The sequence below is a fragment of the Accipiter gentilis genome, chromosome 19 (genome assembly GCF_929443795.1).
Source record: "Accipiter gentilis chromosome 19, bAccGen1.1, whole genome shotgun sequence".
NCBI lineage: Eukaryota > Metazoa > Chordata > Aves > Accipitriformes > Accipitridae > Astur > Astur gentilis.
The window spans coordinates 27,033,057-27,040,930 of record NC_064898.1 but is presented as its reverse complement, the minus strand read 5'-3'; positions in this window follow the sequence as shown (position 1 = coordinate 27,040,930).

Sequence of the window (7,874 nt, the reverse complement as noted above, 5' to 3'; positions counted from 1 at the left end):
GCACAGCCTCCACCAGGCATGGCCAGACACCCAGCTCCCGTGAGTACGGCAAGCATGTTGCACAGCCATGATTGCAGCAAAACCAGGGCTATAAATCCATGTGTTGTTCCTACCCAAGACCCCATCTGCACCCAGACCCCCCCAGCCTGGGGGAGACGGGGACAGTGCATTTCACATGGCTGGAACAAGGTGGTGGTGATGGGGATGCAGAAGCCCGTGGTGCCACCACTGTCCCCCCACCATGTAGGAAGGGGTCACTGGGGCCCAGGGATGCATGCCCGGGCATGAGGATGGGGGAAGGTGCTGGGACCCCAAGGGAAGAACATTTGGGGACTGTAGAAGACAATGTTGAGAGGATGGACCAATGGTGGGTAAAGGGAGAGATGAAGGAGGTCTGGGGAGATAAAAGCAAGTGAAAAAAAAGAGGGATAAGGGGATAAATGGGCCAGTTCTGCCTAAGCAGGTGGACGGTCATCACACTTGTCCCCAGTCAGCGCAGTTTGTCTCATTTATTAGACTCATTTCCTCATTAAGCTCCATGTCTAACTGGTTTCCTGGTCAAGGGACTCTCCCCTGCGTGTGCACTTGTGTTTGGGGGGTCTGGGTGCCAACAACAGTCAGACCACAGGTGACAGCCGGGTGTTGGAGAAGCCGTCAGGCTGGGACAGATACTGGAGAGACTGCGGGGCTGCAAGTTGGGACTGGTGGGACTGGAAGGTCCAAGCCAGCTACTGGAGAGACTGTGGGACCTGGAGGTTGGCTGCTGTGAAGGCCATGCAGGGTATACATGGGCTACCAGATGTGGCATCTCCGAACTCACACGACATTGGGAGCCTCATTTCTCAGGTGGCTACCCAGGGATGGACTATACATGACTGTCCTGAATTTCCAGCAGGCTCCGAGCCCCTCTTGGGGCAGCTTTGGACATGGTGAGCAGGCACTCGCCCTTAAAAATCAACAGTGCTCTCCACTGCCTTCCCAACTTGGGGAAGCCCAACTTGGCAAACCTCAAATCCATCTTCCAGCACGTGCAAGAAACTGCCCAGTCTCCAAAGCGGTCCAAGTCCTTCTGAGCAGCAGCAGAGACCTCTGCAAACCCCAGCCTTTCCATGGGGATGGCTCAAGCTTCACCTGCCCAAACTCAACCCCCAACGCTTGAAGAGGAGCATATCTAGGGCAGAACTCTCTGTTATTTGGACATGTGGCCAAGTTCTTTTCCCCTGCTCCTTCCAAGGCCACCACCTTCCCATTTGGGGCCGCTGAGCCACAGCTCAGAGGGGCACAGCGAGATACAGGGTGATGTTTGCTCTGCAGTCCCTCTCCCTGTGTCTAATGGGTCCATCAGGATTATTTTCATTGTCTGTGCAGCTGGGAGGCAAAAAGGGGGGGGTCCGGGCCAAGCAATCCTTCTTACTTCATTTTCAACTGTTTTCAAAGCCCCTGATCAGACGACCCAGATGGTGCTAAATGACCATGAACAACCTTTAAACAGTGGGTTATTGTTGTGCTCATTGAGTTAGATAATTGTGATGGGCCTGAACTAATTAATTTCTACCCCAAAAAAAAGCACTGAATCATGGTCTTTTGGCAATGCTGGTGAGAAGGACTTGTAAGCAGTTTCCTTCGGATTAATCCAGCCCTCACAAACAGGACTCTCTGCTGGGGGCTGTGTGCTCTCATGGGCAAAAAATAGGAGAGCAAGAAACACCACCCCGGTACGCCAGAGAGGGCAGCCGGAGGCGGCGTGGGCAGCTCTCCCGCATCCCACGGAGCAGGAGGACCACGGGATGCTCCACCTGCTCCTCTGTACCATGGGTCTGTCCTACGTCCCCTTTGGAAACCCCACGTTTGGGGATGGCCACGTAACAAGTACAGGGCAGAGAGGCCGAGCATCTTGCTGGAGGAAAGGGCCCCCGGGGCTGCGGCCGTGCTGTGCCGGTCACATTTCCTCCAACTCCCATCCCTACTTCGGCTCCAGCCCCACCAGCTGCAGTCTCCGAGGATTTCCCTGTTTTTCTCATCACCCCTTTCTCGGCACCCGTCTTCCAGGCAGCCAGGGGCTTTTTCCAGTGTCCGGATAGTTCTGACTTGCTGGCAAAGCTTTTCTCTGCAGGGATATTTTTGTTTCCCTGTTTTCGGGGTGCCAAGCTTTGACAAAGCTAGAGGCAGGGAAATGTGATCTCGTTTCCCCAGCAGCTTGGACAACCCGCCAGATTAGGTATATCCTGAGCTGCTCCAGCACCCAAAAAGGTGCAGAAACAGGAGAAAAGAGTGATTACAGACACATTCTATGTGAGAAGAGACAGGAAATATTAGGACTGTTTAGTCTGGAGAGGAGACAGGTCCGTGGTGGCACGAGAACAGCCTGTGAGCCGTGTAGCACGGACGATCCTCTGGGTTCTCCATTTCTCATTGCCGAAAAAGAAAGGGATGTGCAGAAGAGAGCGGATGCGGGGGAAACACTCGCCCTGCGTGGCATGCGGGTCTCTATGGAGAGCTGCAAGCACTGCTTTAAGAGAAATCCCACCCCTTTGGGGAGAAATGCCCCGCTTTGGCTGGGGGAAGGTGGTATGAGAACATACATCCCAATTCATTGGGAGATGCTTCATCTATGAGCCAAAAATTCAAACCATCTCCAGAGCTGTGGGCTTCATACGGGACTCTCAGGGCAGCACCAAACCCAACAAAACCTTCTTTTATGTGACTTAATTTCCCCATGACAGAGTCCTAATGGTGCAGTGACACCCCAAATTGAGCAGTGCACATCACCAGCACCAGCTCTCCCATCTTGCCCGGTGGGGAATGAGGCTCCAGCGAATGTAGCCGAAAGGTATTGGCTTCCCCTTCACTCCTGAGCCTCCTGCGGGGAAGGGGGGCTTCATGCAGATTAAGGTGAAAGTAGATATTTTGCATGACTGAAAATCCAATGCAATGGAAAACAGCAGGAGCCAAGGAAGTGAGTGTAGCTGGCAATTATATAGACATATAGTTTAGAGAAGTGTTTTGACTAACCTGATAATAGAGCATGAAATAGCATGGCTCTGACGTAAAAAAACCCTAAGACCCCAGAGGTAGAGCCAAGATTTCTGATGGTGACTTGCCATCCGTCCCAGAGCACACAGCCACAGGGTAATTCAGGTTGGACGGGACCCCAGGAGGTCCCTGGTCCAATCTCCAGCTCCAAGAAGGGATAGCTTTGAAGTTACATCAGGTTGCTCAGGGTTGCATCCAGGCAAGGGCTGAGTTTCTCCAAGGATGGGATGCCCCTCCTTCCCTTGGTCCCTGTTCCAGCTTTTGATCAGCCTGAAGGGGAAAGCTTTTTTGGCCTATCTTCCAGCTGGACTGGGTCCAGCCTGTCGCTGCCTGCCCGGTACTAGGGACCCCAATTGGACCCAGTGCCCAAATGCTCTTTGCAGAGAGCAAAGGTGTCTCAGCACAGGTTGCACCAGCCGTGGGATATCTGTTGCACTTATTGCACACAAACCAGATCACGGCAAGAGAAGAGAGGGGCTGCAAGAGAGCTGGCAGGAGATACAGGCCCCATAGAAGAAGCAGCAGAAAATATGGGTCCTGCAGGAGTGACAGGAGAGGTGGGTCCTGCAGAAGCTGTGACAGCATGCCAATAAATCATGACATCTTCTCCCTGAGTGTTGAGAAAGGACAGTGGTGAGGGGACAACTGCCCCAGCCAGGGATGCTGCATTAAACATCCCTTTGTGTTGCTGTTGCCCCCATGGAACCAAATCTCTTCCAAGGGGAGAAATGCTGCCGTGGCCCAATTGCATGGATGCACCTGCAAACACCCCAAGAAGCCCACAGTGTGTTCAACAGAGCAGCTACCCAGCGGTGCTCAGAATTAGTCGCATTTAACCCACATGCAAAATGCTGGCAGAGGCTAGGCAAATGAAGGCAGGGTGGCAAAACCCATCGATGCCACCAACGGGCGCTGGCTTTCTGCTCACAGGTTTTATCCCCATCAGCAAAGGCCAGAGCTGGCTGAAACTCCTTCTCGTGCTCTGTGGCTACTTCAAGAGAAACATGGGGAAGGCAGCCCGGAGCAGGAGGACATCAGCCAGGTTATGCAGGGAGGACTCAGAGAGCTCCACCTTTCCCAAACCTTGCATCATCTCTGCGGCCACAAGCTGAGGCTTCTTCTTGCTTGTAGATGTGCAAACACAGTCAGGATTGCAAGATTTTTTGTTCCCAACCCTTGAACGGATCAGAAATGAGTCACAACCAGAACAACTGGACCATGACAGGGCTGCAAACCCTGTTAAGAAGCTGTAAGGAAGGTGGCCCAGCTGTAGAGAAAGACTACAAAGGTGCTGAGCTACCTGGGGGTAAGGCGAGCAAATGCAACCATCAGTGAGGGTTCATGGAAACTTTCCTCTAGGCATGGCAGGGCCTCAGCTCGGCACACACCGGGAAGGACCGTGTCCCTGCTGGCTCCCCAGCCGTGGTGGGATGGGGACCCACACGCTCAGGGCTGCAGCAGAGGTGATGGTGGGACACATTGGATGGCCCCAGGGACCATCCCCTGCAGACCCCGGGAGCAGCCCCCCGGCAAAAAACCCTTCGCAGAAAGCCCAGCCCTGCTCTGCAAACTCAGTGTCGCAAGTGATGCAAGGTCCCACGGTGCTGTGCCAGCTCTGCCCCCAAATCAACCCCGTCTTCACGGCTCGGGGTGGAAACGGGGTGATTCCTGCAGAGGCAAACGGACGCAGGGAGGAGGAGCGGGGCGAGGGAGGCGATGCCACCGACCGCGAAACGTTGGCTTCTGATCTGTGGCTGCTGATCCAATTAAAAGGGTTAATCCCCAGAGATGCCCCCGCGGGGAAAGCAGCCTCTAAAAGGTCCCCCGCAGGGAGGTATGGTCATTAGGGCAAGCTCCTGGGACGGACGGGTCTGGCGTATCACTGACACGCTTGCAGGAGATTACCCACCGCTTGCAGCCCCGTCCAGCCCCACAGCAAGTCCCTCTGTGCCTCCTCGGCCACGCGTCCCAGGCAGTGCGATGTGCGGAGGTTGGTCGCCTGCCCACGTGGCCCCTGTGCATGTCCCCAGCGCTCCTCTGGGATCTTTTTTTTTTTACATTCCTGGGAGAAATGAAGGTCTCCGACAGTGGCCAGCATTCAGGGTAAACCAAGCTAAAGCCGATGTTTTCTTCCTCCCATGCCACTGCAGGGAAGGAAAAGCCAGAGAGCCCAAAATGTTATGGCTGGAGAAGGATGGATGGGGAAGGATGGATGAATGGACGGATGGATAAATGAATGGATGGATGCCTGGACGGACAGATGGTAAAGGGTGAGGAACCCACCTAAGAAACCCATGGTTGCAGCTCTGCCATCTGAAGGGAGAGCGGAGCCCACCCCTCCTGTCCCTGCTGGCTCAGGGATCGCTTCAGATGGGCAAAAGCTCTTCCAGCCTCATCGCAGAGAGCAGAGGGGAGACTTTTGTGTCTCTTTGGGTGGAGACGAGCTGTTCTGTGCCATCTGTGGCTGTGTCCCTTGGACAGCAGACACCGGCGCTGCTCCAGGACCAGTGCAAGGCGAGATGCCTCCGGGCTTATTCCTCCAACCAAACCAGCAAAAATCCATGTTGTCTTGGTTTTCTCTGCCAGGAGCCAGCAGCCGAGATACAGCGCTTGGCTCCTGCCTAACTGGAGCTCGCCCCTTTGGTCTGTGTTGCTGCAGCGAGCGAGGGGGGAACAGCAGCCAAGGTGAAAATGTTTTACTGTTCAATATAAAATTTATGGGGTGCCTTTTATGACAGCGTCCCAAAGCAGGGCTGCAGTAAAGGGATAACTAAAAGGCAGCAGAAAGCCTGGCTCGCAACAACAGAGAGCTGGCAGTGGCGTAATGGCTGATGGCAGGGAAGAAGCTGACACCAGAGGAGATGAGATGCTGCTCAGAGGCAGCCAGGGCCAGTGGGTGCAATGGGTCTGGGAGATAAAAGAAGTTATGGGAGGATGGGACAGCCACATCATGCAAATGGCATCTTTGGAGACTTCCACATCTTACTTTCGTGGTGGGTATGCTCAGCACCAAACCCTCTTTGCCAGGACCAACTTCAGTGCAAGGACAATGGCGGCAGCAGGAGCAGTCCACCTCGGAGCATCTGCACCAGGGCAATGCCAGCCGTGTTTCCCAGGAAAGGACCAGGCGGCAGCATCATCTCTTGTTGGGAAGCTCCTTGGGATGAGAGCACTTCTCCATCTCCGTCTTGCATCTCCAAAGAAACTCCCTCTTGCCCATCACTGTCAATCTCCAAATCACCCTGCCCAAGGTAAAGCTCAGCCAGGAGTCCAGGGCGATGCAGCACTGACAGGGCTGATGCAGCTCAGCGGTTACTTCAAACACGCTTTTTAGAAGAAATCTAATGCACCAGGATCTGGGTGGAGATTAGTCAGTGAGGGACGGCAGCCAAGACCTTCCACCACCCTCCTGGAGATGGTAGAGCTCTGTGTGCATGGCACTCATATGATTTGCACTCTCCTGCCTGTGTCTGGGCTCAGCATAACCTATATGGGCTCAGTATAACCTACACTGGGCTCAGTAACCTATAGATACCTGCAGGAAACCTCACCTGGGCCAGGCAGTGCAGGGTTTGTGCTGGTTTTCTCCAGACCATCCTTAGGAACCCAGCCAGGCAGCTTCATTGCAAACGCCTGCCGCTTGTGGTAAACGAGCGTAAATTGGGCCTCAGCTCTGCTTCAATTAGAGCATGCAAGAGCGAGTTAATTAGACTGACGAGTGAGGGGTCAGGCTCTGCCTGGGGACTGGCAGCATCCTCCCTGCCAGCATGCAGCTATAGTCATGCAGGTGGCCGTGGGGCGAGTGGGTGGCTTCTCCCCTCTCCCTTTGCCCCACACCATGGGGGACACCCCCAATTCTCAAAGCATCACTGGGATTTTTTTCCTGGTTATATTTAACCAGATCGGCCCTGTCGCCTGGATCATTGCACGGCTCCGGTGAGCCGTGCCGGGTCAGTGCCCACCAGCTGCTCCGATTATCCCCGGTTGCTCCTCGCTGCAGGTCCGCCGGAGCTGCAGACGCTTTGCTCTCTGGCTTCTCTGTCCTTTGGCCGTGCACAGACCTGGTTTCCATCCACATACCGAGCGCGTGGCAGCAACCACTGGTTTTTGGGAGCATAACGAAGGGAGAAGGGGAAGGCACGGCCGTCCCCGGGGTGGGAGCTGCTCGCATTGACCCTTTTATAGCCCCATGTGAGCAGTTGCCTGTCCAAGAGACAGCACCTGCACTCACTTAGCAGCTTGCTTGGGCGCCCATCCAGCACGCCAGGACCTCCCGTTTCCTGGCCCGGCTTTGCCCCCAGCCTTCGCGTGACCCCCCCGCACCCACTGCCAGCCCCGAGCTGTGTTTTCAGCCCCGAACCGGCTGTGGACCGTAAGCAAGTGGGGCGGGATGATCCCCTGATGATGAGCAAAGCATCCGTGGGATGCTCTCCGCATGCCTCAATCCCGCATCCCAACCCTGAGGACGTTCCTGGAGTGAGTGCAAGGGGATCAGAACCCACCAGGACGGGGGTCCCAACAGAGCCCCCTGAGTCGGAACACAGACCCTACGGGGAAAGGAGAGCCGGCACAGGAGGCTGAATCAAGAAGACGCTTTAATCAGATTTATCGGGCAGATCTGGATCTCCAAATAAATAGATTTATCAAAACAGAATAAAACAAGAAACCAGGGATAAATACATGTACCAAAACAACCTGAAAATCCCCCAAAGCTATTTCCAGACAGGGGGAGGGTGATGCTGCTGCACACCCTCCTCCCCACGCTGCAGAAATGGTCCTGTTCGCCCTTTGGGAGATGCCCCTCCTGTGAATACAGCCCAGTAGATATTATGTAGGATATA